Source organism: Saimiri boliviensis, chromosome 5 (assembly GCF_048565385.1).
Source record: "Saimiri boliviensis isolate mSaiBol1 chromosome 5, mSaiBol1.pri, whole genome shotgun sequence".
NCBI lineage: Eukaryota > Metazoa > Chordata > Mammalia > Primates > Cebidae > Saimiri > Saimiri boliviensis.
In genome coordinates this window covers 36,900,125-36,926,862 of record NC_133453.1, presented here as the reverse complement: position 1 = coordinate 36,926,862, position 26,738 = coordinate 36,900,125, and the positions used below count along the sequence as shown (strand labels likewise).

At 41.4% G+C, this 26,738-nt stretch overlaps 1 long non-coding RNA gene and 1 pseudogene across 1 annotated transcript in view; both read left to right on the top strand.

Annotated features, from left to right (window-relative positions):
• The first annotated feature begins 817 nt into the window (after positions 1–817).
• The window catches only part of LOC141584556 (uncharacterized), a 30,286-nt gene continuing 4,365 nt past the window's right edge, over positions 818–26,738 (top strand). The window contains exons 1-2 of the long non-coding RNA XR_012517639.1: positions 818–1,263; positions 12,004–12,086. This is a non-coding gene — a long non-coding RNA (uncharacterized LOC141584556). The remainder of the gene's footprint in view (positions 1,264–12,003; positions 12,087–26,738) is intronic.
• LOC101042872 (heterogeneous nuclear ribonucleoprotein A1-like) lies at positions 18,689–19,753 on the top strand (annotated as a pseudogene).

Below are 26,738 nucleotides of genomic sequence, written 5' to 3'. Positions count from 1 at the left end.
TTTATTCATACGGGGGAAGAAATAAACAGCTGTTTTATTTAAGTCACTATTATTGTGGGACTATTTTCCAAACCAAATCCTAACAAATAAACCAACTTTGCGCTATCTGATTGGCTGACTATGACCTTATTGATTAAATGCAAATGAACCTAATCAAATAGAAGACTTTCCAGATCATGAGGAGACACATACAATTTCTCAGCCATCCCTAGATCTTTGTGTCATCACTGCAAGATTCAAAGTGTCCGATGAAAGCTTCTGATTGTCCTTAACATGTAAAGTAAAGGACATAGGTTGAAAGCATAAAGGACATAGCAACCTATGTCCTTTATGCGTTAAGGATGAGGCAAATTATTAGGTCCTTCTGGCTTCCACTTCGAGATACAGACAGTGGGGAATTGACCCCTAGAGAAAAGTTGTTCAAATAAAAAAAGATAAATGGTCCCAGTGCTTTCTGAACCAGGCCCCTTAGAGTTGGATTTACTGGTGCATCAACTAAGCAGGAAACTCTCCAAGGAGGTGGAGTTGGGTCAGGTGGTATTGGGTAATGTAAGGGAGCTGTTTGAAGGGGGAGCACATCCTACATCAGTGAAGGACAACACTAAATAGTGGTTATTTACATAATCAAGGTATTATTAAACGTGGAACAGGGCATGCTGGAAAGATGATGGCTTAGCAAGTCTTACCTGCCCTTCTCTTTAATTACTGAACACTCCAATCTCCAACCTCTTCCTGGCTAACTAGGAGTTGGGGCTGGGAGGTAGGTGGAGCTTGGAGGGCATAAGTCAGAGACCAGTAGCTGAGCTTCCAACCCTGCTACTACCATAAAGCCAGATAAAACCCAGGCAAAGCCTTGGGGAATGTTTGAAAGCTGCAGTTCCTGGGAAAGACTTGGCCCATGGACGTTGCTGAGCACTCAGGAAGAAGGCTGACATTGGTTAGCATGAGTGTTCCTGTCTTTTTGGTACCAGGAGGCTTAAAGGGAAGGCTGGGTTCTTTCCACTTCTGAGGTTGAGTGAGAATGAGAGGACCATGGAGAACAGAAGTAGCCTCTCAATTCCTCAGCCAGAGGCTTAGAAACCTTTTCACTGATGCTATGGGTCAGAGGATCAGAGATTGCTGTACTTCCACCACTCTGAAGACTGCTACTGCTGAAGTATCTTCAAGAACAGACCAAAGAAAATAACACTGCACCACTGGGGCCAGCTGCCACAGAGAGGAAGAGTAAATAAAATAATCAAAGAGAATCTTAACAAAATCTGAGTAAGTTATTTGTGAAAAGATTTTTTTTTTTTTTTGAGATGGAGTCTGGCTCTGCTGCCCAGGCTAGAGTGCAATGGTATAATCTCAGCTCACTGCAACCTCCTCCTCCTGGGTTCAAGCGATTCTCCTACCTCAGCCTCCCAAGTAGCTGGGATTACAGGTGCCCACCAATGTGCCTGGCTAAGTTTTGTATTTTTAGTAGAGATGGGGTTTCACCATCTTGGCCAGGCTGGTCTCAAACTCCTGACCTCATGATCCACCTGCCTTGGCCTCCCAAAGTGCTGGATTACAGGCATGGGCCCCCGTGCCTGGCCCTACTGTGGAAAGATTTTAAGCAAACAACAAAATAAATCCAAAGACCTCAAGATAGGGGAAGATACTTCGGGGAGAAATTAGTGGTATGAAAGGAATATTGCAAGATGTATAGTTAAAGGGAAATGGGTAGCTATATCCATTTAACCATGTATAGTTAAATCAAAGTGGATAATGTATTATACTATTTGAATGTGTGTAACCTAATAGAAAACTAATGTAGACAGTAGCTAAAATTGGCTGGGCGCTGTGGCTCACACCTGTAATCCTAGCACTTTGGGAGACTGGGGCAGAAGGATCACCTGAGGTCAGGAGTTCGAGACCAGCCTGACCAACATGGTGAAACCCTGCCTCTACTAAAAATACAAAAAATAGCTGGGAGTGGTGGTGCACGCCTGTAATTCCAGCTATTTGGGAGGCTGAGGCATTAGAATCGTTTGAACCTGCGAGGTGGAGGTTGTAGTGAGCTGAGATCATACTACCATACTTCCCACAGAGTGAGACTCCATCTCAAAAAAAAAAAGAAAAGAAAGAAGAAAGAAAGTAACTAAAATTAGTGCCATAAAACATTTTTAAATGGTACGAAGGCTAAATAAATCTAAAAACTGGTTCTTGGTGAAAGCTGATAAAAAGATAAAAGGACCCGATTAAAGAAAAAAAGAGAACAATAATATTAGGAATGAGAGGGTAATACAACCACAGGAAAGTGAAAAGTTAAAACAATTGTAAGATAATACCACATATAATTCAATAGCAACACATTTGAAAACATAAAAAAACTGATAACTTTCTAGCAAAAGATAATTATCCAAATTAACCAAAAATTAATGAAAAACGTGGTTAGACTAAATACTAGAGTTGTGATAAGAAAGGATGTAAAAGATTAGGAAAAAATATAGGAGACTTACCTATACAACTTGGGAGATGAGGGAAGAACTTCTTAACTAGACAGGCAACACAGGGGCTCTAAAAGGCAGAAATATTTTACTGTATAATATATAAAGACAAATACTTGCAGCATAACAAAACAAAACAAAAACACAACTGGGTGAGGTGGCTCACACCTGTAATCCTATCATTTTTGGAGGCCAAGGCAAGAAAATCACTTGAGGCCAGGAGTTCAAGACTAGCCTGGGCAACATAACTACATCCTGTCTCTACAAAAAAAAAAATTTTTTTAATGAGCTGGGTGTAGGGGCACATGCCTGTGGTTCCAACTACTTGGGCGGCTGAAGTGGGAGGATTGCCTGAGCCCAGGAGTTCAAGGTTAGAGTGAGCTAGGTTCATGCCACTGACTCAAAAACAAACAAATGAACCACAAAACCTTTTTGCCAGGCAAAAGATACTATAAACAAACTCAAAAGGCAAATGAGAGAGTTGGAAAAAATTTGTAATTAAGATGGCTATTAAGATGCTCATAGAAAAAATGAGCAAATAATATGAATAAATAGTTCTTACAGGAGTAAATCGAAATAGTAAGTAGAATATAAGAAGAATTGAGAATATGCTCAAACTAGCTAGCAGAAAATACAAATTAAAGTGGATATGGGGGATCTCTTCTCTGAACTGCTGTTAGTGTGAGGAGTATGAAAACACCTGCTGTTGATGGAGACAGGGAAATGCAAATTCTTATATATTTATGTTGTTAAGTTCTTAAAGCCTGTGAAGAAAGCAATTTGGTTACATCTTTTGAAACTAAAAATTCGTATGTTCTTTAATGCAGCAATCCCAATTGTGGAGAACCTATCTCACAGAAATATCAGCAGCAGGCTGGGTGCCGTGCCTCAGGCCTGTAATCCCAGCACTTTGGGAGGCTGAGGTGGGTGGATCGTGAGGTCAGGAGTTCAAGACCATCCTGCCTAATATGGCAAAACCCAGTCTTTACCAAAAATACAAAAAATTAGCTGGGTGTGGTGGCATGCACCAGTAGTCCCAGCTACTTGGGAGGCTGAGGCAGAAGAATTGCTTGAATCAGGAGGCAGAGGTTTCAGTGAGCCAAGATTGCACCATTGCATTCCAGCCTGGGTGACAGAGTGAGACTATGTCTCACAAGAAAAAAAAGAAAAAAAGAAATATAAGCAGCAGTAGGTAAGAATATGTGTACGAGATGTTTATTTTGCATGGCTGTAGTGATAAAAAACTGGAAATAGCGTAAATGCCTAAAGATAAGGAAGTAGATAATAAAATTACATTGACATTACGGAATAACACATAATCATTAAAAAGAATGAAAACAATTGACTTACAGGGATTGTCATAAAGTAGTGTTGAAGAAGAAAAACCAGATACAGAGAGAGATATACATACTGTGATTCCATGCTTGTAAAGCAACCTACTATTTATCTGATATTAAAAATCCTATTATTTCCCGATGATTCTACTAAAATCCTAATATTTATCTGATGATTTATTAATATATGTATATATATGTATATGCATAAATATGCTTATATGTGGCTATATGTATATAAAAAGTACAGAAGGACACACACTGGTTGTTAACATGAGGTATGAGGGTAGAGAGTAGGCCAGCATCACTGGAGTGTACGTGGATATAAGAGGTAGAAGAAGCATGTTAAAAAAAAAAAAAAGAGGCTGTTTTAAAATAGTCCACCATGTAAAATATAATCCTGTTTACGCAAGGCCAGGCTCGGTGGCTCAGGTTTGTAATCCTAGCACTTTGGGAGGTCAAGGTGGGCAGATCACGAGGTCAGGAGTTTGAGACCAGTCTGGCCAATATGGTCAAAATCCATCACTACTGAAAATACAAAAATTAGCTGGCTATGGTGGCACGTGCCTGTAGTCCCAGCTGCTCAGGAGGCTGAGGCAGGAGAATCACTTGAAAACCTGGGAGGTGGAGGGATTGTGCAACAGCACAATTTCTGGACAACAGAGCCAGACTCTGTCTCAAAAAAAAAAAAAAAAAAAAAAAATCCTTTTTATGTAAGAGGATGTATATGTGTGTGTATTTTTATATATAAATAATTTTTCAAGCAAATAAACAATTTTAAGCAAATCGCAAATACCATATAGTTTCATCTGGACTATATGGATCTTCATGCATGCTTGTAGTGGTATTACGAATCAGGAAGAAGGAAAAAGGTGGAAGGATGTTCACTGGATTGTTAGTATGGGTCACCTCAGGGGGTGGAAGTGAAGTGGGGGTAGGAGGGATGTAATTAGCCTTGCCTTTCTGTGTTTTTGAACTGTATTGTTTCACTTGCTGCAATGAGCATGGACAAACTGGCAATTCGGGCCTTTGGTAGGCCTGAGAATTGGAAGAGCCTTTAGCAATATTTGCCATCTTTTCTCTCATACTCAAGGCGGCAAGCTTAAGCAATTGCAGACATCAAATAGATAAATAGCAAACTATTAGTGAGGAAACAAATGGGTGGCTTTTACCAAACCTGTTAAAGTTAATATTTAATAGAGATAACACAAAGCAAGATAGGGCAGAGCTCATGCATTTTGGGGTGAAGAACTGTATATATCTCCACCTTCTAAGGAAACAAAAGTGAATTTTGAAAATACTTTGTACTAGATGCATTCAAGTGGACATGCTTAACTATTCCATAATTGTTGAACATAGGGATTGCTGCCCAGAGAATAATGCAATAAGTATCTTTCTTGGCTGTCATTAAAAATGATGATTAAAAAGACTATAGAATGACCAGCCCCTTTTCAAGATTAAAGGTTAAGAGAAACAAGGAATGATAGGCATAAAAATATTTCTTGTCCTTGCAGAAAAAAAGACTAATGCATAGAAAGACGACCAAAAGGAAATATAGCGCAACAGAATACCAACAATGGTTGTTTTTCAAAAGTGATATAATGTGTATTTATAAATAGTCTTTTCTATTATTTTGTTTTGTCAAACTGTCTGTAATGATTTTATAATATTTTATAATAAAAGAGAAACCAATAAACCTAAAAAACTCCAATAAACTTAAAAAAATTAAGTGCAAAAGTTTCCCTTGACAAAAAACATTTATAAATAGGTTGTCAAGGTATTTTAGAGTTCTTTCACTATTTATGGCATTACATCCATATGTGAACTATTAAGGGCAGAAATACAATATCTTTATTTGGGTCAAAAATCTTTGTATTAAAAAAACAGAACTATAAGGCATTGCAGACAGGAACATATGAATATGTTCTGAAATTGGTATTTTGGAGCCACTATCAGAAAATGCCAGCATGACGTGAAATACTGAAGAGAGGGCGGGAAAAAAAGCTAGACTCGTTGCTAATATGACAAAAGCAGAAGCATTACTAGACCAGTTCTAGAACATCCAACTTCCCCTTTCACTTTATTACTTAATTTCATTAATTCATCCTCACTTATTCGCTCAAACAAATACTCATTCGTTTAAATATCATATAGTAAGGCAAACTAACTTCTCTGATTGGCAATTTCCTCACAGATTAAATGGGGACAATTCAGGGACACTACTTACTTTGTTTATAGGGTACTTCTGAAGGTAAGGGATAATGAATGTGAAGTTCCTGGCACCTAACAGACACTAAAAAGAAAAAGAAACAAGAAAAAAGAACATTGTCGTTGTTATTATTCTTCCTATTAGGTGTCCAGCTCAGGACTAACCACTCTTGGGGAAGGGTTTCACAATTATTCTGGTGAGGAGGAATTGGTGCCACCGTGTGTTGGATGCTACTTACAATTAGCCGCATAGATGCCTGGCGCGGTGGCTCACACTGGTAATCCCAGCACTTTGGAAGGCCAAGGTGGTGGATCACGAGGTCAGAAATTCAAGACCAACCTGGCCGAGATGGGGAAACCCTGTCTCTACTAAAAATACAAAAATTAGCCAGGCACAGTGGCAGGCGCCTATAATCCCAGCTACTCGGGAGGCTGAGGCAGGAGAACTGCTAGAACCCTGACGGCAGAGGTTACAGTGAGCCAAGATCCCACCACTACACTCGAGCCTGGGAGATGGAATGAGACTCTGTCTCAAAACAAATAAACAAAACAATTAGCAGCATAGAAAACAGTGTGTGTTTTGTTTCTGAAAGTAGATTCGGTATGGCTCCACACTTTTTAAACTAATTTTTGTTGTCTGTGTTAAGTCCTTAGTTGAAAGACGTCTTTTGGTCTCTGAATCAGGGTGGCCTGACCTATATTTTCACTAGCTCTGCCACTGAGACAGGCCATACCCCTTGCTTAGTAATAAGCTTCTTGCTGGTAGGCAAGTCACCCCTTACCTGTATGTGAGGTGATGACATGGACCCCTTAAATCTTCCCAGAGTCTGTTGCTAGGCTTCTTGGTGGAAACTGCTAGGTGCAAGTTTTTCTGTGAGTACCTGGTAACAGTAACCATGTGTCTCGGTGGCTACTGCATCTTGTGGCCACTTGGAATAGCAACAAGAATCTCCAGATGGAAGGATGCTGCCAGTGAGACTTTATATAGTTAAAAGAACATTTGGAAGTCTGGGATACACATGCACTTTATGTAAATCCAAATTCAATTTAGACTAACACCATGGCCTTCTGGCACCCAATAAAGCAAGGCAACCCAGATGCATGCTCCCATCAGGTGGTAACTCATTAGCTGGAGTAGTCTAAGCCTTCAGCGGTTATGATGAGGGCTCTGGGCTCTGTGAGAAAATGCATGCACGGTGCCTAGCATGGTGAGCACTCAGTAATTGTAACTACTATTTCTGTTGCCAGCATCCAAATCACCATGCTCATGGCTCTGTGGTAATTATCTGATGGCTCAACCAAGAAGGAGCTTGCCTCATTCTAGCTGGTTGCAGGATGAACTTAGTGCAAGGGAAACTGCTTTTCTGGTTATAAAATCAGGTTTAGGGAACACAGGAGTTGTGACATATGGAGATATCCTTTTCTTTCCTCCTAACTTGATGCGTGGGCTGTTCTTTTTCTGTCCTAGAAATCATAGTGTTTTAGAATACCTCTTCTTAATGCCCATTTCCCCACTTTTTTTTTTTTTTTTGGCTGGGATACACATGAGTGCTGCATACTTCCACTGAATGTATACAGATTTGATTAAAAACAGCAAATTTGTGGTGAAGCAAAGCACCACAGTAATTCATGAGTGACAGAACTATATGCAGTTCACCAGAGCTGGTAGCTGTCTCAGTTTGGGTCCTCTCTAAAGCAGAGACTGAAACACGGACTTAGATGCAGGCAGTTATTTTCTGAGACAGGATCTCATTCTGTCACCCAGACTGGAGTGCAGTGGTGTGATCTCAGCTCACCACAACCTCCGCCTCCTAGGCTCAAGCAATTTTCCCACCTCAGCCTCCCAAGTAGCTGGGATTACGGGTGTGTGCCACTGCGCCCAGCTAATTTTTGTATTTTTAGTAGAGAGGGGGTTTCACCATGTTAGCCAGGCTGGTCTTGAACTCCTTACCTCAAATGATCCACCCTCCTCAACCTCCCAAAGTGCTGGGATTACAGGCGTGAGCCACTACTCCTGGCCCAGGCAGTTTATCTGAGAGGTGATCCTATGAAGCAGCAGTTAAGGAGTGATGAGATGAGGCAGGAAAGGAGGAAAAGCTAAGATAAGGGCACATGATGGAGTTTATCACATTAAGCAAGGGAGGCCTACATTCTCCCTGGACTGCAGAGAGGCATGCTGAATGCCTCTCAGAAGCATTCACCTGAAGGGTTTTCCAGCCACATGCTGTGGAAGATTGCTCTGAGCTTTACGGCTCTGAAATTTTGGGTTTATGCTTTGCACATGGCGAGGTGGAATTCAGAGAGAGCCATGAGGCAAAACAAAAACAAAACAAATCAGGGTGGGGGGATCTTCTAGAAAGGTGGAGTAAAGACCCTCAAAAATCTGCTCTGCCATAAGCAGTGAGAACTGTCACAATCAACTTTTTCAGAACTCTGGAAATTACTTAAAGGCATACAGCAATCCGAGTGCTTACTCAAGAAAAATAGCCGAGGCCGGGCGCGGTGGCTCAAGCCTGTAATCCCAGCACTTTGGGAGGCCGAGGTGGGTGGATCACGAGGTCAAGAGATCGAGACCATCCTGGTCAACATGGTGAAACCCCGTCTCTACTAAAAATACAAAAAATTACCTGGGCATGGTGGCACGTGCCTGTAATCCCAGCTACTGAGGAGGCTGAGGCATGAGAATTGCCTGAACCCAGGAGGCGGAGGTTGCGGTGAGCCGAGATCGCGCCATTTGCATTCCAGCTTGGGTAACAAGAGCGAAACTCCGTCTCAAAAAAAAAAAAAAAAAAAAAAAAAAAAAAAAAAAAAAAAAAAAAAATACAAAAAATTAGCTGGGCATGGTGGCACGTGCCTGTAATCCCAGCTACTCAGGAGGCTGAGGCAGGACAATTGCCTGAACCCAGGAGGCGGAGGTTGCGGTGAGCCGAGATCGTGCAATTGCACTCCAGCCTGGGTAACAAGAGCGAAACTCCGTCTCAAAAAAAAAAAAAAAAAAAAAGAAAGAAAGAAAAAAAAGAAAAACAGCCGAATCTCAGTAAGAAGAGCAAGACCTGTGGCCTTCCAAGTTGCCCTAATTCCATCCCACATCCCGCCTCACAGCTCAGTCAGGCCTTGTAAATCAACAACCTTGAAACTGGTGGCTGCGAAAACACAGCCTATTAGATACAGGGTGCAAAACAGATTTGGACTTCCCCAAAAGCCCACCCCTAGAGAGCTGTCACTATTTGACCTGTCAGCTCAGGGCTTGTCTTTGTTTGATCTGACTCAGAGGTTGCTTTGTGCAACCAGCCCTACCCACAGGGCATTGATCAACAATAAACAAGAAGCAACTGTTTAACATGACATTACCTGAGGTGCCATTACAAATTTGGGCTAACGAGAAATTAAGCACAAAACGTAAGAGGAACACTGGTGAATTAGATGTCTGTAGGGGGTTTTGGAAAGCTCTGCCGTGTTCCTACAAAGCTAGAAGTCCACGTGCCTGCACAGGGCTGTGTACATGCTCAGGAAAGGCCTGAAGACCCCAGGCTGTCACCTGTGGCTGACTTTAAAGCTCTGTACATGCAGTGAAGGCAAAGGCAGAGTAGGAAATGGCTGCGGAAAGGTTGAAGGTGAGCCCCAACACATCCACACACGCCATAGGCAAAAGCTGGGAGAATCACTGCATCAAAGAATTTAAGGAAATCTCTTTCCAATTATTAGCTGACCACTAAACTAACCAAGCTGAGACTCCAGTGGCTGCATAGGACAAAGAATATGGACTAGACAGAATTAGTTGAGGAAAGTCACTAAACAAACAACAGCAATGAAAACAACAACAAACAATAGCAGCAAACCCTGGGAAGAGAGGGGAATATGATTTCCGGAGGTGACACATCATTTAAAATACCTAGTTTTCAATTAGAAACTGTAAGCCGACAGGTCAAATAATGACAACTCTCTAGGGATGGGCTTTTGGGGAACTCCAAGCCTGTTCTGCACCCTGCAGTAGCTGCTAGGCTGTGCTTTCACAGCTCTTGGTTTCAAGGTTGTTTATTTACAAGGCCTCACATAAGTATGGCCCACACATGGGGGGAAAAAAAGCAGTCAGTAGAAACTGCCCCTGAGAAAATCCAGATGTTGTACTTACTATACAAAGACTCCAAATTAGTTATCATAAATATGTTCAAGGGTCTCAAAGAAACCATGTCTAAAGAATTAAAAGAAGGTATAAGAATGTTGGCCCATTAAATATAGAATATCAATAAAGAGTCATAAATTACAAGAAAAAAGAGAACTAAATAGAAATTCAGGGCTTGGAAAGTTGCTATGGACTGAATGTTTATCTCCCCCAAATTCATATGTTGAAACTTAATCTCCAGTGAGATGGTCTTAGGGCCTTAGGAAGGTGATTATGTCATGAAGGCAGAGCCTACACCAGAACTTGACTGTGCTAGCAATCTTATCTTGGACTTCCAGCTTCCAGAACTGTGGGAAATAAATTTCTGTTCTTTATAAGCCACCCTGTTGATAGTATTTTGTTACAGCAATCTAAAGAGAATAAGAAAAATGTACAATAGCTGAAAAATTCACTTGAGGGTATCAACAGCAGCTTTGCACTAGAAGAAGAAAGAATCTGTGAACTTAAAAGCAGGTCAACTGAGCGTGCCTGGCTTGTGGAACACAAAGAAAAAGAATGAAGAAAATGGAATGGAACCTCAGAGACCTGAGTGACACCATCAAGCACACCACCTACAAATAACCAGAGTCCAAGGAGAGGAGAGAGAGAAAGGGACATAAAGGGATAAAATATTTGAAGAAATTATGGCTTGAAAGCTTCTAAACTTTGATGAAAAACATTAATCTGCACACCCAAAAAGCTCAACAAACTCCAAGCAGAAAAACTAGGAAAGAGTTACACTTCCATACATATATTGTAGACAAACTTTTGAAAGACAAAGAGACTACTAAAAAAAGCAAGAGAGAAGCAACTTGTTACATACAAGGGATGCTCATAACAACACCATTCATAACTGTCAAAAAGTGGAAACAAATATCCATTGGGGGTGAATGGATAAACAAAATGTGGTACATTCATATAAAGAATATTATTTGGTCACAAAAAGGAATGAAGTTGTGTTACAACATGGATGAACCTTGGAAACTATGCTAAGTGAAAGAATTCAGTCACAAAACACCATGTATTGTATGGTTCCAGTCATATGAAATGTCCAGAAGAGACAAATCCATAGAGACAGAAAGTAGATTAGTGCCAGGAGTGGAGGAGAAAGAAAGAGAAATTGACCATTAGTGGGTATTTTTTGGGATGATGAAAATGCTCTGGTACTAGATAGCACTGATTAATGCATAATATTGAGAATATACTAAAACCACTGAATTGAACAATTTAAGAGTAAACTTTATGGAATATGAATTTTATTTTGATAGGTTGTTATTTAAAAAATCAAACAAACTACTTGGTGAGTGCTTGAGGTGGGACACTGCCAGCTGAAGACAAATTTGAGCTCCCATGAACTGACCCACCAAATCCATCTGTCTCTATGGATTTGTCTCTTCTGGACATTTCGTATGACTGGAACCATACAATACATGGTGTTTTGTGACTGAATTCTTTCACTTAGCATAGTTTCCAAGGTTTATCCATGTCTCAACAACTTCATTCCTTTTTGTGACCAAATTCCACCATGGCTGAAATCAGAAGTGAATTCAGGGGAGGTGATGTCTGGCACCAAAGAGATCTGCTCCAGTAGCCTGTGAATAGGTAAAACAAGCTGCAGATTGTGTGCTATTTCTGGAGGTTTAGGGGATACATTTGTGTCTTGCTTTCCTGCTCAAGAAAATGAAAGGGAAAATGAACGAATAGAAGTGGTGCAATATATAGTGATTACATTGAATCCCCTGTAATTAAATTGAAATACAATTCTAAATTATAATACTTTAGAAAACTTATTCATAATTTTTTTTCTTTGCATTACATCCCACAACAGATAGAAACTTAGCACTGTGTGGAAGGAAACTCGTAGAGAGCCTGGCTTAAGAGATCATCTATTTCAGTGGGTCCCAGATTTTGGTAAGCACAAAAGTTACTTTAGAAGCTATTAGAAATGTTGACTCTGGATCTCTCCTATTCTCTAAACTCCTTTCTCATTTCTCGGCTAAAGAATATGATTCACCAGGTCCGGAGAAGGGCCGAGGTGTTTATACTGTCAAAAAGCAGCCCTGGTGATTCCGATGCAGGCAGTCTGTCGTTCCATTTGAAAAATACTGATTTTGCCTAACTCACTGGTCTTAGATGAGGTAATTGAGACACACAGAGGGGATATGACTTGCTTAAGGCCACATGATTAGCAGAGGTATAGAGTAGGAATTTAAATTCAGGTCTCATCACCTGCAGCCATCACCTGTCCATTACATCACAGTCCTTCTCACATAGTTGGGTTAGAACAGCCTAGGCCAGGTGTGGTGGCTCACGCCTGTAATCCCAGCACTTTGGGAGATAGAGGCGGGCAGATCACCTGAGGTCAAAAGTTTGAGACCAGCCTGACCAATATAATGAAACCCCATCTCTACTCAAAATACAAAAATTAGCCAGGCGTGGTGGCGGGCCCCTGCAATCTCAGCTACTCAGGAGGCTGAGACAGGAGAATTGCTTGAATCCGGGAGGTGGAGGTTGCAGTGAGCTGAGATTGCGCCATTGCACTCCAGCCTGGGCAACAAGAGCAAAACTCCATTTCAAAAAAAATAAAAAAATAAAAAAAGAACAGCCTTGTGGGAACATTTAAGCCATAATACATTTGCCCATGGCTCAGGCAATCCAAATTTCTGCTGCTTTGCATATAAAAAGCATCTTGGGCAGAGCATCAGAATGTGCGTGATGCCACATGGGAGCTGAGAAAGGCCAGTGAATGTGAGGATGTGCGTGTTTGAAAGTACCTGGAGATTTCAGAGAGCGGCAACCCAGGGACCCACAAATGACTCATTTCTTTTTAGACCAGAGCTGCCTAGTGTTAAGCATTCAAATCTTTTCTGACATGTGGATCACTCACTTAAGTGTTCAGTTTCCTGCTGGCATCTGATATCATGAAATTACATTGCAGAGAATTCAAATTCATAGTCAGAACAGTTATAAATATATTTGGCTACAAAATCCAGAGACAATGAAAGGAATGAGACAGAGTGCTAGGTACACTCTTTAAGGATAAAAGATTAGTCTTGAAACTATATCATAATTTTATAGAATGGAGATTCTAGGCTGAGAAAACCTTATATGGTGGCATAAGAAAACATGATGCATTACGGGGACTGGGAGGTATGGAGTTTGGTGTGGCTGGGTAAGGAGTGTGTTTGGTGTGTGTGTGTGTGTGTGTGTGTGTGTGTGTGTGTGTGTGTGTGTATGAGAGGCAGGGGAAAGGGAGATTAGGAATAGGGAGAAGCATGAACCCTGAGAGACAAGGTCAGTGTGGGAGGAGGATCCAGATCACTAAGGGCCTCAAATGCCATTATGGAGCTTGGACCTCATCTAACTGACATTGGAAACCCCCTAGAGGATTTCAAGCGATGCAGATGGAATTGCAGTGTGGAAGGATCACTCAGTTTGGAGTATGGAGAAAAGCTGGAAAAGGGATGCAGGAACAGAGGCCACTAAAAAATGCTAAGGGCCTGAACCAAGGTCTTAGAAGTTCTTCCCAAGCTTGAGGACAAACAGTTTCAGTGGCTGCCACTGAGCAGGTCCTTAGAAGACACAATACTTGGGACTATTGTGCCCACTGCCTCTTTACTTATTAGGAGACATCTGTGATCAGATTCGAGAATCAAATTTCAGAGAGGCGAGCTTGGACTGTGGGTGTAAGATGAGAAAAAGGAGCCGGGAGAGGAAGAGAGAACAGAGAAAAGATATATGAATATCTAAAACTTAGAAGGATCAGTAACAGGTCATTCTTAAGTTTGCAAAATATTTCCTAACAATTGCTTTAAGAAGAACACTTAGAATTTTTAAGCTGGATATCTTCTCTGGTGATTAAATTAATCTCTAAAATCATTTTAGGGAGCTCATTGTTAGATGAATTATCTCATGGCGATCTCATGTACATGTATTGTGCCAAAGAGGTAAAAATTTATCAAGCCTCACAAAGGAAGCTGATGAGCATTCTGTGGTTTGACGATCTGCATTCTGAGCAGGAGCCAGGGCCTAACTTCACCACATTTCAGAAGAATTCAGATTTTCTGAGAAAGGGCTGAAAAACATGCACTCCCTGTGATGGCAGAGGAGGCTAGGGCTAGAAGCCAGGTTACCAAATCCCTGTGTGGAACACATGGGCAGATGTGAAAAGTGGGAGGAATGTTCAGACCACAGCATCTCCTAGTGAAAATACCAATGCAAACCTGCCACCATGGCAACACACTAGCCCTATTAAAAGACACACAAAAAATCTGTGTCAATGAATTTAAAAACACCACTTTTTGCTAGTAAGTAATGTTTTGCATTTATTTTTGTTTGCTTTTTAACAGAAACCCCCTGTTAAAATATTTCAATTCCTTGATAACCCTTTCTAGTATAGAGGCAAACATTTTAGGAATATAATCTGTACTTGAAGAAGATAATTCTCTTGTGACTCTAAAAGGGAGAAAAATGAAGAATATATAAATTAATAAGAAAGACCAGGTGCGGTGACTCATCCCTGTAATCCCAGCACATTGAGAAGCTGAGGCAGAAGGATCACTTGAACCCGGGAGTTTGAAACCAAACTGGGCAACATAGTGAGACCTCATCTCAAAAAAGAAAAAAAGAAAGAAAGAAGATGGCTTTAAGGTTTCTTGTCTTGGCACCAAAATGAAATTAGTGATGAGTGGGTGGAGGGCTGGAGTTACTATGGGTAGTGCGTGGGGGAGATAAGAAGGAATTGCCCTAAAGATATGTCAGGTCTCTTTCTAAAGAGTAGGACTGAGACCAAGGAGAAGGAAGTGAGTCATGCAAACACAGGGTCAGATCCTTTCTTCATTAAAAATGTGATATTTTGATAATAATTAATTTTCTTGCATTCATTTTAATTCTTTAAAATATTACATGAAAATGTTACTTTATTAATTATTTTTGGTGCTTCTTAAAATTTGTACCTGATCTGTCAATTCATCCTAGTTCCTGCCCTGCTAACAATAAATGAGAAAAAATATTTATAGTTCATATTAGATCTTGTTTGCATTCTGAACTCTACTTGGAAAGCAAAACAATGTTATCTAGGTCCATGGGTCCCAAGCTTTACCTCCTGTGGTTTCCCAAGGCCAGGATGTGTGGAATTGAACATTTCACAGTCTGGGGGAGACAATACAACTTTATGTTTTCTTCCCTCTGGCTGCTTTGAAGATTTTCTCTTTATTTTAAACAATTTGATAACATTATGCGTTCAAGAAATATTCTTCTTGTTTCCTAAGCTTGGTATTGGTTGAGCTTCAAATCTGTGAGTTTATAGCATTAGACAAATTTAAATCTAAAAAAAATTATTTTGATTTTTTTTCTGTCTTCACATTTTCCTGATGGAAAATAATATATAACTGGACTCCAGTATTCCAATTATATGTGTGTTGGACTGCTTAAAGGTGTCTAATGCTCTCTTCATTTTTCATCTTTTTTCTCTAGGAATTTTATTATGAATGGTTTCTATGGCTATGCCTTCAAGTTCACTAATACTATTTTAGTGTTGAATCCACTGTTTATCCTACCCAATGTATTTTTAATTTCAGGCGTTGTAGTTTTCGTTTCTGGAAGTTCTATTTGGGTCATTTTAATATATCTCATGTCTCTTTTTAATGTGCTTAATCTTTCCTCTACCTTCTTGAATATATGGAATATAGTTACAATAACTACAATGGCATGATCTCAGCTCACTGCAGCCTTGACCTCCTGGGCTTAACAGATCCTCCCACCTCAGCCTCCTGAGTAGCTGGGACTACAAGATGTGCTGCCACACCTGGATAACTTTTGTATTTCTTGTAGAGTTGGGGTTTCACCATGTTTCCCAGGCCGGTCTGGAACACCTGAGCTCAAGTGATCTGCCTACCTTGGCATCCCAAAGTGCTAGGATTATAGGTGTGAGCCACTGAGCCTGAGCATAACTACATGTCTTAATGTCTTTCTCTACTAATTCTAACATCTTTATCGTTTCTGGGTCTGTTTCTACTGATCAAATTTTCTTTTCATTGTGAGTTCTGTTTTCCTTCTTTGCATATCCAGTAATTCAGATTGGATGCCAGATATTGTAAAATTTACCTTGTTGGGTATCAGTTATTTTTATATTCTCAAAAGTATTTTTAATGTTTGTTCTAAGATACATGTAAATTACTTGAAAACAATTTGAAGCTTGCTTTTAAGCCTTGTTAGGTGGGATGAGAGCAGCCTTTCGTCTGAGGCTGATTTTTCTCACTACTGATGCCAGACTCCTAGCTCCATCTTCTCATCTAAGTGAGACCTCCTCTCTGCACGGTGTCTTGGAAATTTTCCAGGCTGTGAGCTAGAACAATCATACAGCTCACCTTATTTGATTTCCCTCTCTTAAGGATCACTGTCCTGTGTTGTCTAGTGTTCAATTTCTAAAAACTATACTTTCGGATGTTTTGCCCATTTACTTTTTAGCATGTGTCAAGACAGGATCAATTAGGTCTTTATTAGTCCACTTTGCCTGCAGTGAAAGTCTTGAACATTATAAAGTCTGAATATGTTTGATGAGTAATACTTTTAGAAAACAAAATCAATTATATCTTGAATGATCAATTAAAGCTTTCTGAATGTTTTAAGACATCGTAATAAAATTTTCATCACCTATGTCAAAACAATTATTAATTTATACTCATAGTTTTCATATAATCCCTTAGTAAGTGTCAAAGTTTCACTTCTTATTAATCAGGTAACCAGAAGAATGATAAAGCCAGTTAGGAAAGTGACACAAAGAGATGGCAAATGGTTGGGCACAGTGGCTCACACCTGTAATCCCAGCACTTTGGGAGGTCAAAGCGGGTGGATCACTTGAGGTTAAGAGTTTGAGACCAGCCTGGGCAACATGGTGAAACTTCATCTCTACTGTAAATATAAAAATTAGCCTGGCATGGTGGCACACACTTGTAATCCCAGCTATTCAGGAGGCTGAAGCATGAGAATTGCTTGAATCTGGGAGGTGGAGGGTACAGCCGAGATGGCACCATTGCACTCCAGCCTGGGTGACAGAGCGAGACTGTCTCAAAAAAAAAAAGGCGAGGAAGGGGAAACAAATGACCTGTTAGAGGGAGGCAGAGAGAGAGAGAAAGGGAGAGAGAGAGCAGGAAGGTATGCTGGAATAATTGTTAAAATTACATACAAAACTGGTTAATGTCCCACTGGACGATAAAATTATAACCTTTAGGTTTATCATCTCAGCTGAACAGAAATAATTTTTATCTATATGGTAAAAAACTCATTTGTGTTATATTTATCCTGCACAAGTTAACATCAAATCCTTTACAGACTTAAAAATATCTAGATCTTTAATAGAAGTAATAGTAAAATTTACTTTCCATGAGAGGGTCAGATGATCCTTGAGTGGGCTAAAAGCAATGTTTTAATAAGGCATTGAATGGACACAAGTAATCTTTTTGCCTTGTTTCCAAGTTTTGGGGAAAGATGTTTTAGGTCTTTTTTTTTTTATTAAATCACAGGACTTACCTGTAAGTCAATGTTATCTGCCATTACCTAGCTGGCCACTCTGGGCCTAAATTTGCTCATTTAATGAAAAGACAAAACTCGACTAGCGGTTTTTAATTGTGATTATATGTTGGAATCACCTAGGTGAGGTTTTCAAAAATATGAAAGAAATGGTCTCTTACCAGACCAACTAAATCAGGCCCTTTGATGGGGAAGCCTGGGCATCACTAGGTTTTTAGAAAGCACCCTAGTTATTCTAATGTGCGACTAGGGTTAAAAATGTGGTCTCGACTGAGTTGCTCAGACCCCTTTCAATAAGAATGCACTGTGATTCTATAGCTTGAAGCACAGGCAAATCACTTCTGCACTGAAGAAAGTTGACATAAATACAAGCTCTGCTGACCTCAGTGCATTCCCAGTGACTTGGAAATGATTCAGGGCTCCCAGCATTCATTCCATGGTGTGGAAGCTGCGGGGAAAAGCCAGGGGTGGGAGCACTGAATGACTGGCCTTTGTGTTCCAATTAGATACAGTCAGCTTGTGTTGTTAGAAAGAGATAGGAATGTCTGCAGCCAATTTCTTTTTTTTTTTCTTTTAAAGATATATCAAAATCCATTTTGTGCCCCTGGCTCTGTACTGCTCACCTCATTCCTACTTCCAGAGCAGGTGCTCTTTCACACAGTTATTGGAGATGGCATTTCTGATTTAAGACTGTGCATTAGTAAATTAAGGCCATGACCAATATCATGCACAAAAATAGCGCAACAAGTATAAGCCTTTAAATAACATTAAATAATGAAATTCTATTTCAGATTCTATTCCCTCATGCTTGTTATTCCCGAAAAGCATTTTTTTTGTAGCTTAAAAAAAATTACAAAGCATTAAAAGCAAGAGTTTTTGAAACGCTTCACCCTACAGCTATGCCTATAAGAAACACATAGGGCCTTTTTGCCTGTGGACGCTGCTGAAGAAGCATCATTAAAGTCTCTCTTCTCCCTGCCATCATGTCTAAGTCAGAATGTCCTAAAGAGCCCGAACAGCTGAGGAAACTCTTCATTGGAGGGTTGAGTTTTGAAACAACCAGTGAGAGCCTGAAGTGCCGTTTTGAGCAATGGGGGATGCTCAGGTACTGCGTGGTAATGAGAGTTCCAAACACAAAGTACTCCAGGGATTTTGAGTTTGTCAACTATGCCACTGTGGAGGAGGTGGATGCAGCCATGAATGCAAGGCCACACGAGGTGGATGGAAGAGTTGTGGAACCAAAGCGAGCTGTCTCAAGAGAAGATTCTCAAAGACCAAGTACCCACTTATCTGTGAAAAAGACATTTGTTGGTGGCATTAAAGAAGACACTGAAGAACATCACCTACGAGATTATTTTTAAAAGTGTGGAAAAATTGAAATGATTGAAATCATGACTTACTGAGATAGTGGCACGAAAAGGGTCTTTGCCTTTGTAAACTTTGGCGATCAAGACTCCATGGATAAGATTGTTTTTCAGAAATACTATACTGTGAAAGACCACAATTGTGAAGTTAGGAAAGCACCGTCAAAGCAGGAGATGGCTCGTGCTTCATCCAGCCAGAGGTCAGAGTAGTTCTAGAAACTTTGGTGGTGGTCATGGAGGTGATTTCGGTGGGAATGACAACTTTGGTTGTGGGGGAAACTTCAGTGGTCATGGTGGCTTTGGTGGCAGCCACGGTTGTGGTAGATATGGTGGCAGTGGGGATGGCTATAATGGATTTGGTGATGATGGAAGCAATTTTGGAGGTGGTGAAAGCTACAATGATTTTGGCAATTACAGCAATCAGTTTTCAAATTTTGGACCTATGAAGGAAGGAAACTTTGGAGGCAGAGGCGCTGGTCTCTATGGTGGTTGAGGGCAATACTTTGCCAAGCCACAAAACCAATGTGGCTATGGTGGTTCCAGTAGCAGCAGTAGCTATGGCAGTGGCAGATTTTAATTAGGAAACAAAACTTAGCAGGAGAGGAGAGCCAGAGAAGTGACAGGGAAGCTACAGGTTATAACAGATTTGTGAACTCAGCCAAACACACTGATGGCAGGGCCTAGCTGCTTACAAAGAAGACATGTTTTAGACAAATACTCATGTGTATGGGCAAAACACTCAAGAACTGTATTTGTGACTAATCGTGTAACAGGTTATTTTAGTTTCTGTTCTTTGGAGAGTGTAAAGCATTTCAACAACGGGTTTTAATGTAGGTTTTTTTTTTTTTTTTGCACTCATGCTGTTGATTGCTAAATGTAATAATCTGATTGTGACAATAAATAAATGTCTTTTTAAAAAGAAAAAGAAACATCACTGGGTGCAGTGGCTCATGCCTGTAATCCCAGCACTTTTGGAGGCTGAGGCAGGTAGATCATGAGGTCAAGAGATCGAGACCATCCTGGCCAACATAGTGAAACCCCATCTCTACTAAAAAATAAAAAAATTAGCTGGGTGTGGTGGTGCGTGCCTGTAGTCCCAGCTACTCGGGAGGCTGAGGCAGGAGAATCACTTGAACCCAGGAGACAAAGTTGCAGTGAGCCAAGATCATGCCACTGCACTCCAGCCTAGTGACAGAGCCAGACTCTGTCTCAAAACAAACAAAACAAAACAAAACAAAACAAAACAAAAAAACCGACACAGGATATGTTACCAACTGGGCAAGCTGGAAATTAAAAGAAAAATTGTTTAACTTGATAACAGTTTTTTAAATAACCATAAACAATGCTGATTTTTTTCAAATGAATTTTGGGCATCTTTCTTGATTATTGTTTGACTTCTTTCCTTTGATCTGTTAATGTAGTGAATGTTAATATCTAAATATTAAACTATCTTTTGACTTCTGGGATCAATACTGTTTGATCATGATGGATTATCCTTTCAATATTCTACTTGATTTCATTTATTTCCCTTCTGATACTTTTGAGGATAATAATCTTTTTGTATAGTGAGTTGGATATGGATGGTGTTAGTTTCATAATCATTTGATGGATTAGAAAACTGAGGCTGGGCGCGGTGTAATCCCAATACTTTGGGAGGGTGAGGCAGGTGGATCATGAGGTCAGGAGATCCAGACCATCTTGGTCAACATGGTGAAACCCCGTCTCTATTAAAAATACAAAAAATTAGCTGGGCGTGGTGGTGCAGCTTGTAGTCCCAGCTACTCAGGAGGCTGAGGCAGGAGAATCTCCTGAACCTGGGAGGTGGAGGTTGAGGTATACTGAGATCATGCCACCACACTCCAGCCTGGTGACAGAGCGAGACTCCATCTCAAAAAAAAAAAAAAAAAAAAAAAAAGAAAGAAAGAAAGAAAGAAAGAACAAGAAAAAAGAGAAAAAACAGAAACATGGAGATAGTATATGACTTATTATCCAAGAACAAATGCCAAATAAGTGTTTGATTTTAGGCCCAGGGATTTTCGGTCTGTTCTCCACTAGGAAATTAGTGTTTCATCAAGCAAATATGCCATCCACCAACTATTTCAGATAACCTCACCATATTTCACATAACCTAAGAGTAGTGTCTTAAAAACAAGATTTTCCATTTTAGCTACATCATGAATGCCATTTAAAATCCTAATTCCTAATGCTCTCTATTTTTTATTCTCCACAGTGACAGTTGTTATATCTAATCTAATGATGTGGAGGCCTGGAGAAAAATGTAGAGTGGAAGTAGGAGGAGGTGAGAATAAGGAGGTCAGTAGGATGCTTGAGTCCTTAGCTGAGCTCTCCAACCTCCTCCTTTCTCCCCTTTACTCACTAAATCCAGCCACACTGGCCTTCCTTCTGTTCTCTGAACTTTCCAAGTCCACTCTCAGCTTAGGGCCTTGGCATTCGCTGCCCCTTCTGTTTAACATGCTCTGCCTTAGGCTCATGCATGGCTGGCTGTTTCCTTTAGTCAGGCCTCAGCTTAAATACTACCTCCTCAGAGAGGCCTTCTCTGACCTCCCATCCAAGTACCAGATACCTACTCGACACACTGTGTATCTGTAATTCAAAAGTCCCAAATCCAAGATGTTCCAAAATCTGGAACTTTTTGAGTGCTGGCGTGATGCTCAAAGGGAATGCTCGTTGGAGCATTTTGGATGTTTGATCTTTGGATTCGGGATGCTCAGCATGGGTAAGCATAATGTAAATATCCCCAAATCTGAAAAAACACTGAATTCTGAAGTAATTCTGATCTCAAGCATTTTGGATTCAGGATACCTAACCTGTATTAGTTTGCTAGGGCTGCCTAACAAAGTACCACAGACTGAGTGGCTTACGCAACAGAAACTGATTGTTTCACAGTTCTGGAGGCTGGAAGTCTGAGATCAGGGTCCTGGCAGGCAGATTTGGTTCCTTTCGATGGTTATGAGGGAGACTCTGTCCCAGTGTCTTTCCTGATAGCTTGTTACATCTTCTTTTCTTTATGAGTGTCTCTGGGTCCAAATAAGAAGTTTACTGGGAGGTGATCCTGGTAGAGGAGGAGGGGGTGAAGCAGAGGAAGGAAAGAAGCCAACAAAGGTTGAGCACTTTGGATAACTGGGCTTAATCCTGCTAAGGGCCTTTGGGAGCCAGGGTGGAAATACATCCCATAGTCATCTCCCCCAAAGGGCACCCATGTTCACCACCAGCCATGGTTGGTCTGCTCCAGGGTGCTCATGGGCAGAGAGCTGCCCGTGACTCTGGTGGCTAGAGAAAGGCCACAGGCAGAGTTGCTGGCTGCTGGAAGTCTAGGCTGCCAGTGCCCACTGAGAGATAAGGCCTGAGGAGTAAAGATGGGGCAGCGACTGTGTCTGGGGCAGGCAGGCAGGCAGTGAAGCTATGAGGAGAAATTTTCCCTGCTTTCTCCCCCAGGAAGAAGAGGAAAAGTTCTGGATGAACATCCTCTTGAAAATTATTTTTGTATAAAATTATTTTTGTATAAAATTCAAGTATAAAAGAAAACAGTGAAAAGTGTAAGTATCCTTTTCTCACCACCCACCTCTGTCTTCTGTTGCGCTTTCTTGTATATCCTTTTAGAGATAGTATAACGGTGCTGTGTGTGCGTGTGTGTGTGTGTGTGTGTGTGTGTGTGTCTGTGTGTATGTGTGTACATGTTTATAGAGGTAGATATTGCATATGTACACACACACACACGCACACACATTACAGGCACAGTTAATAAAAATATAAAATAAAAATATATGTAAGTTATTTATGTCTTTACATAAATTGCCCCACACAAGCAGTAGCATATAACATATTGTGCTCCTTTTACAAATGCATCTTAGGGGAACTTTTCATATTACTGCATGTAGCTTTGCCTCAATTTTTAAAATGGCTGCATAGCACTAAATTTTATGGATGCACCACAATTTATTTAACAATTTTTTTTTAGTTGGAGTCTCACTCTGTCACCAGGCTGGAGTGATCTCGGCTCACTGCAACCTCTGACTCCCTGGTTCAAGCAGTTCTCCTGCCTCAGCCTCTCAAGTAGCTGAAATTCCAGGAACATGCCACCATGCCCAGCTAATTTTTGTATTTTAGTAGAGACAGGGTTTCTTTTTATTCCATTATTATTAGTTTTTGAGACAGAGTTTTGCTCTTGTTGCCCAGGCTGGAGTGCAATGCCGTGATCTCAGCTGACTGCAACCTCCACTTCCCAGGTTCAAGTGATTCTTCTGCCTCAGCCTCCCGAGTAGCTGGGATTACAGGCATGCACCACCATGCCTAGAGATGAGGTTTCACCATGTTGGCCAGCATGGTCTCCATCTCCTGACCTCATGATCTTCCCACAGCAGCCTCCCAAAGTGCTGGGATTACAGGTGTGAGCCACCATGCCCGGCCAACAAATCTTTTAAGTTGTTTTAAAAGTTTTTTCTTCTGAACTAAGTATTTTTATTCATGTGTTACTGAGAACATTCCTGGAATCTGTAGGGTAAATGCCTAGGAATAGAACTGCTGGGTTGAATGACACATGCACCTGAAATATTGATAGATAGTGCAGAATTTCCTGGAACCAACGTACACTCCCATGGGATTGACCATCAGGAGGCCAAAGAACGGAAGCGGAGGGGTAGGGAGTAGAAGAGGAGGGTGGGGCAGTGAGACCTGGAATATCAGACATCAAGATTCTGGTGGCGCAGTTCCTGCTGAGGACAAGGTCCAGGGTGTGCCTGCACCAGGAAGTGGATGGCATGGGAAAGAGTGCAGGCGAAGGTCAGTGAAGCAGAGGAAGTTGAAGTGCTATGAGGTGGTGGGTGACTCACCCCAATGATGTCAGCCCGTCCGTGCTGGTGACCTCTTCATCAGAGCTGGAGAAATGTGGCTAGAGAAACTTTCAGCTTCCCTTTAAATGTAGCAGGGAAGAGCAAGCCAGATGCCTCCCAGTCCACTGTCTACCCTGAGGAGCAGAGAAAAAACTCTTCACACTTGCGCTCTCAAGAAGAAAGCACATCAATCAACTCGGCTGCCTCAGGGGACACGCTGTGATGTCTCCATATTTTATGATGGCATCTGTGGCACTGGGACAGGCAGGACTGTTTCTGCAGCTCCTCCAGCTTCACATGATTATGCCGGTGGACAACGCATTTCACATCTCGGGTCCTCTCAGTGTTTGCGACATTGTCAAAGCAACCCTGGCCTGGGGCACCCCTTTCCTGATAATAAAACCAATAGCAACAATGACAACAGTAGCAGTTAACATGCTGAATCGGTTAGGGGTTGTGTTCAGCCGCAGGTAGCAGAGACCTGAAAAACACTGGTTTAAACCAGACCCGGGTTCTCATTTCCCTCAGGTAACATGAAGTTCGGGGATAAGCATCCCATGAGAGGTGTAGCAGCTCTGCACTGTCTTTTGTGTCAGGAGCCTCCTGCCTCAGCCTCCCCAGTAGCTGGGACCACAGGTGTGTGCCACCATGCTCAGCTAATCTTTTTACTTGTATTTTTTTGTAGAGATGGGGTCTTGCTTGTTGACCAGGCTGGACTTGAACTCCTGTTCTCAAGTGAATCTCCTGCCTTGGACTCCCAAAGTACTGGGATGACAGACATGAGTCACAGTGCTGAGCCACTTGGGATTTGAATGTAGTACATGTGTACCAGATATTGCTCACTGAAGATGGGACTGGGATGACTGCACCAGGATGTGAGGAATTGAGCTGATTTTCATAGAGCATGGAATTTAAAATGCCAGAAAGTGTTTTGGAAATGGTGAAATCTGAGTTCTCCTCTGTGATCATCCAACTGCAATAGGGAAGTGGAAGCTACACTACCAGTACAGTGGCTGTTGCAAAGACAATGGACCTGAGGCTTCTGTCTTGCACTGTTTAGAGCTGACTGATTCTGTGAGGGCTGGAACTAGGTATTTATTTAGCAGTCACCTTCTGCCATCTATGGGTTCATATGTTTCATTGCAGTTGCAGGGGAGTAGGCTGTGACACCTTCAGACACAAAGCTGATGTTTTTGTTAAACTAGTTATACCTCCTTTTTGTCCACAAAAGCCATTTTTTCAGTATGTTTTTGTTTTTGATAGATAAAACACTGTTTGTGATGTTAAATAATTATTTCTTTGGAACAAGGGGGGAAATTTATGTTGAGACATGCATGAGGAGGGACCTGGATGCCTGAATTCCATTTGTTAGTGTGTTTTTAATAGCCAGGAAATTCTTCCCTCTGCATTAAAAGATGAAGCAATCATTTAGAAAAGTTCTGTGAGGCTTGCATTTTCCCCCCAGGCTACAGGAAAAGGGGACCAGGAGTTGGAGCAATTTCTGCTTTCTGTTGTTCTAATGCTTTATTTTTAGCATCAATTGGGGTAAGGGAAGCCACTGATTGTGACAGAGGAAACCTGGAAGTGCTGTGAAGGGCAAGGCCGGTAGGCAGGCAGTAGGCATGGGAAGTCAGAGGACTTTTTAGAGGGGATGAGGTGGGTTCTGGGTTTGAAAAGATATGAAGGCCTCAGGGAGAAGGGCTAGGCTGGTGGAAACGACCACCTGCTCCTTATGTTCTGTGTCTGCAGTTCAAGAGAGCTTCATGAAGAAAGAGGACACAAGGTTTTTTCACAAGGCTGTCTCATAACTAGCTTCCTTCCGTTGGATCTCCATGTCTATTTTACCTGCATGTTTCTGTGCGGAGCTCCCTCTCCTTCTCTCTGATTCAACCACATTGGTCTCTTTTAATTTCTGGAAAGCACTATGGTCTCCATTAGCAGGGGCATTTGCATCTGTTGCCTGCTCTGCTAGAAACTCTCTGTGCCCTGGGAACTGCTCTCCGTCCCTTTATCTCAGCTTGAAACTCACTTCGTCAAGGAGGCCTTGCCAGATCCCTCAGATTGGCTCTACGTGTCATGCATCATACTTGTACTTTTCAGGAGCTCAGATTCCATGTCCAACATCAGCCTTCTTTCTATGGCAAGTATGGCACTGTGCCTGTAACCCCCTTATCCAGGAAGAGGGACATGGAGGGGTCCGGAGGGGACAACAGTAACAAAACCGTACCTATTCCATTATTAAGTTTTCTTTGGAGGTTTATTTTAGAAGCTAGGCTAAAGGTGACCAAATATGCCCACTCACCAACTCATGATATGGTTGGGGGAGAGAAAGAATACTGTGGGTGTCATTTTCCCAGCACAGTAATGGAGTCGGCCTCTGTTTTCTGATTCCTCCCTGGTCCTGTGGGGACAGGAGGGCAGCACTCTGGGATGCAAGCTCTGTCTTTCCTCCTACCCCCAAGGGCGGAGTAGGATGGTGACTGTGTAGAGAGGGCGCTGGCTGGAGCATGACGAGACCACTAAACTCAGGAAAATGGGAAAGAGACGTTTCTCCTTCCGTTACTTGAGATAAGCTATTTCCCAGAGTGCAAGGACAAACTGGAAAGATTAATCATGGCCACAGGACAACCCTTCAACTTTTTTTTTTCTTTTTAAATCCGAGGATGAGAAATAAAAATGGTAATCCAGGAGGCTAATTGGGGTGTAGTATTTGGGGAAAATTAGAGAAGGTGAGTCCTGGAGAGATGTGTGAGAGTCAGGGCTGACACAGAATGCACAAAGTGGGGTCTGGAAGGAGGCCTGGATTTCAGCATCTGCGG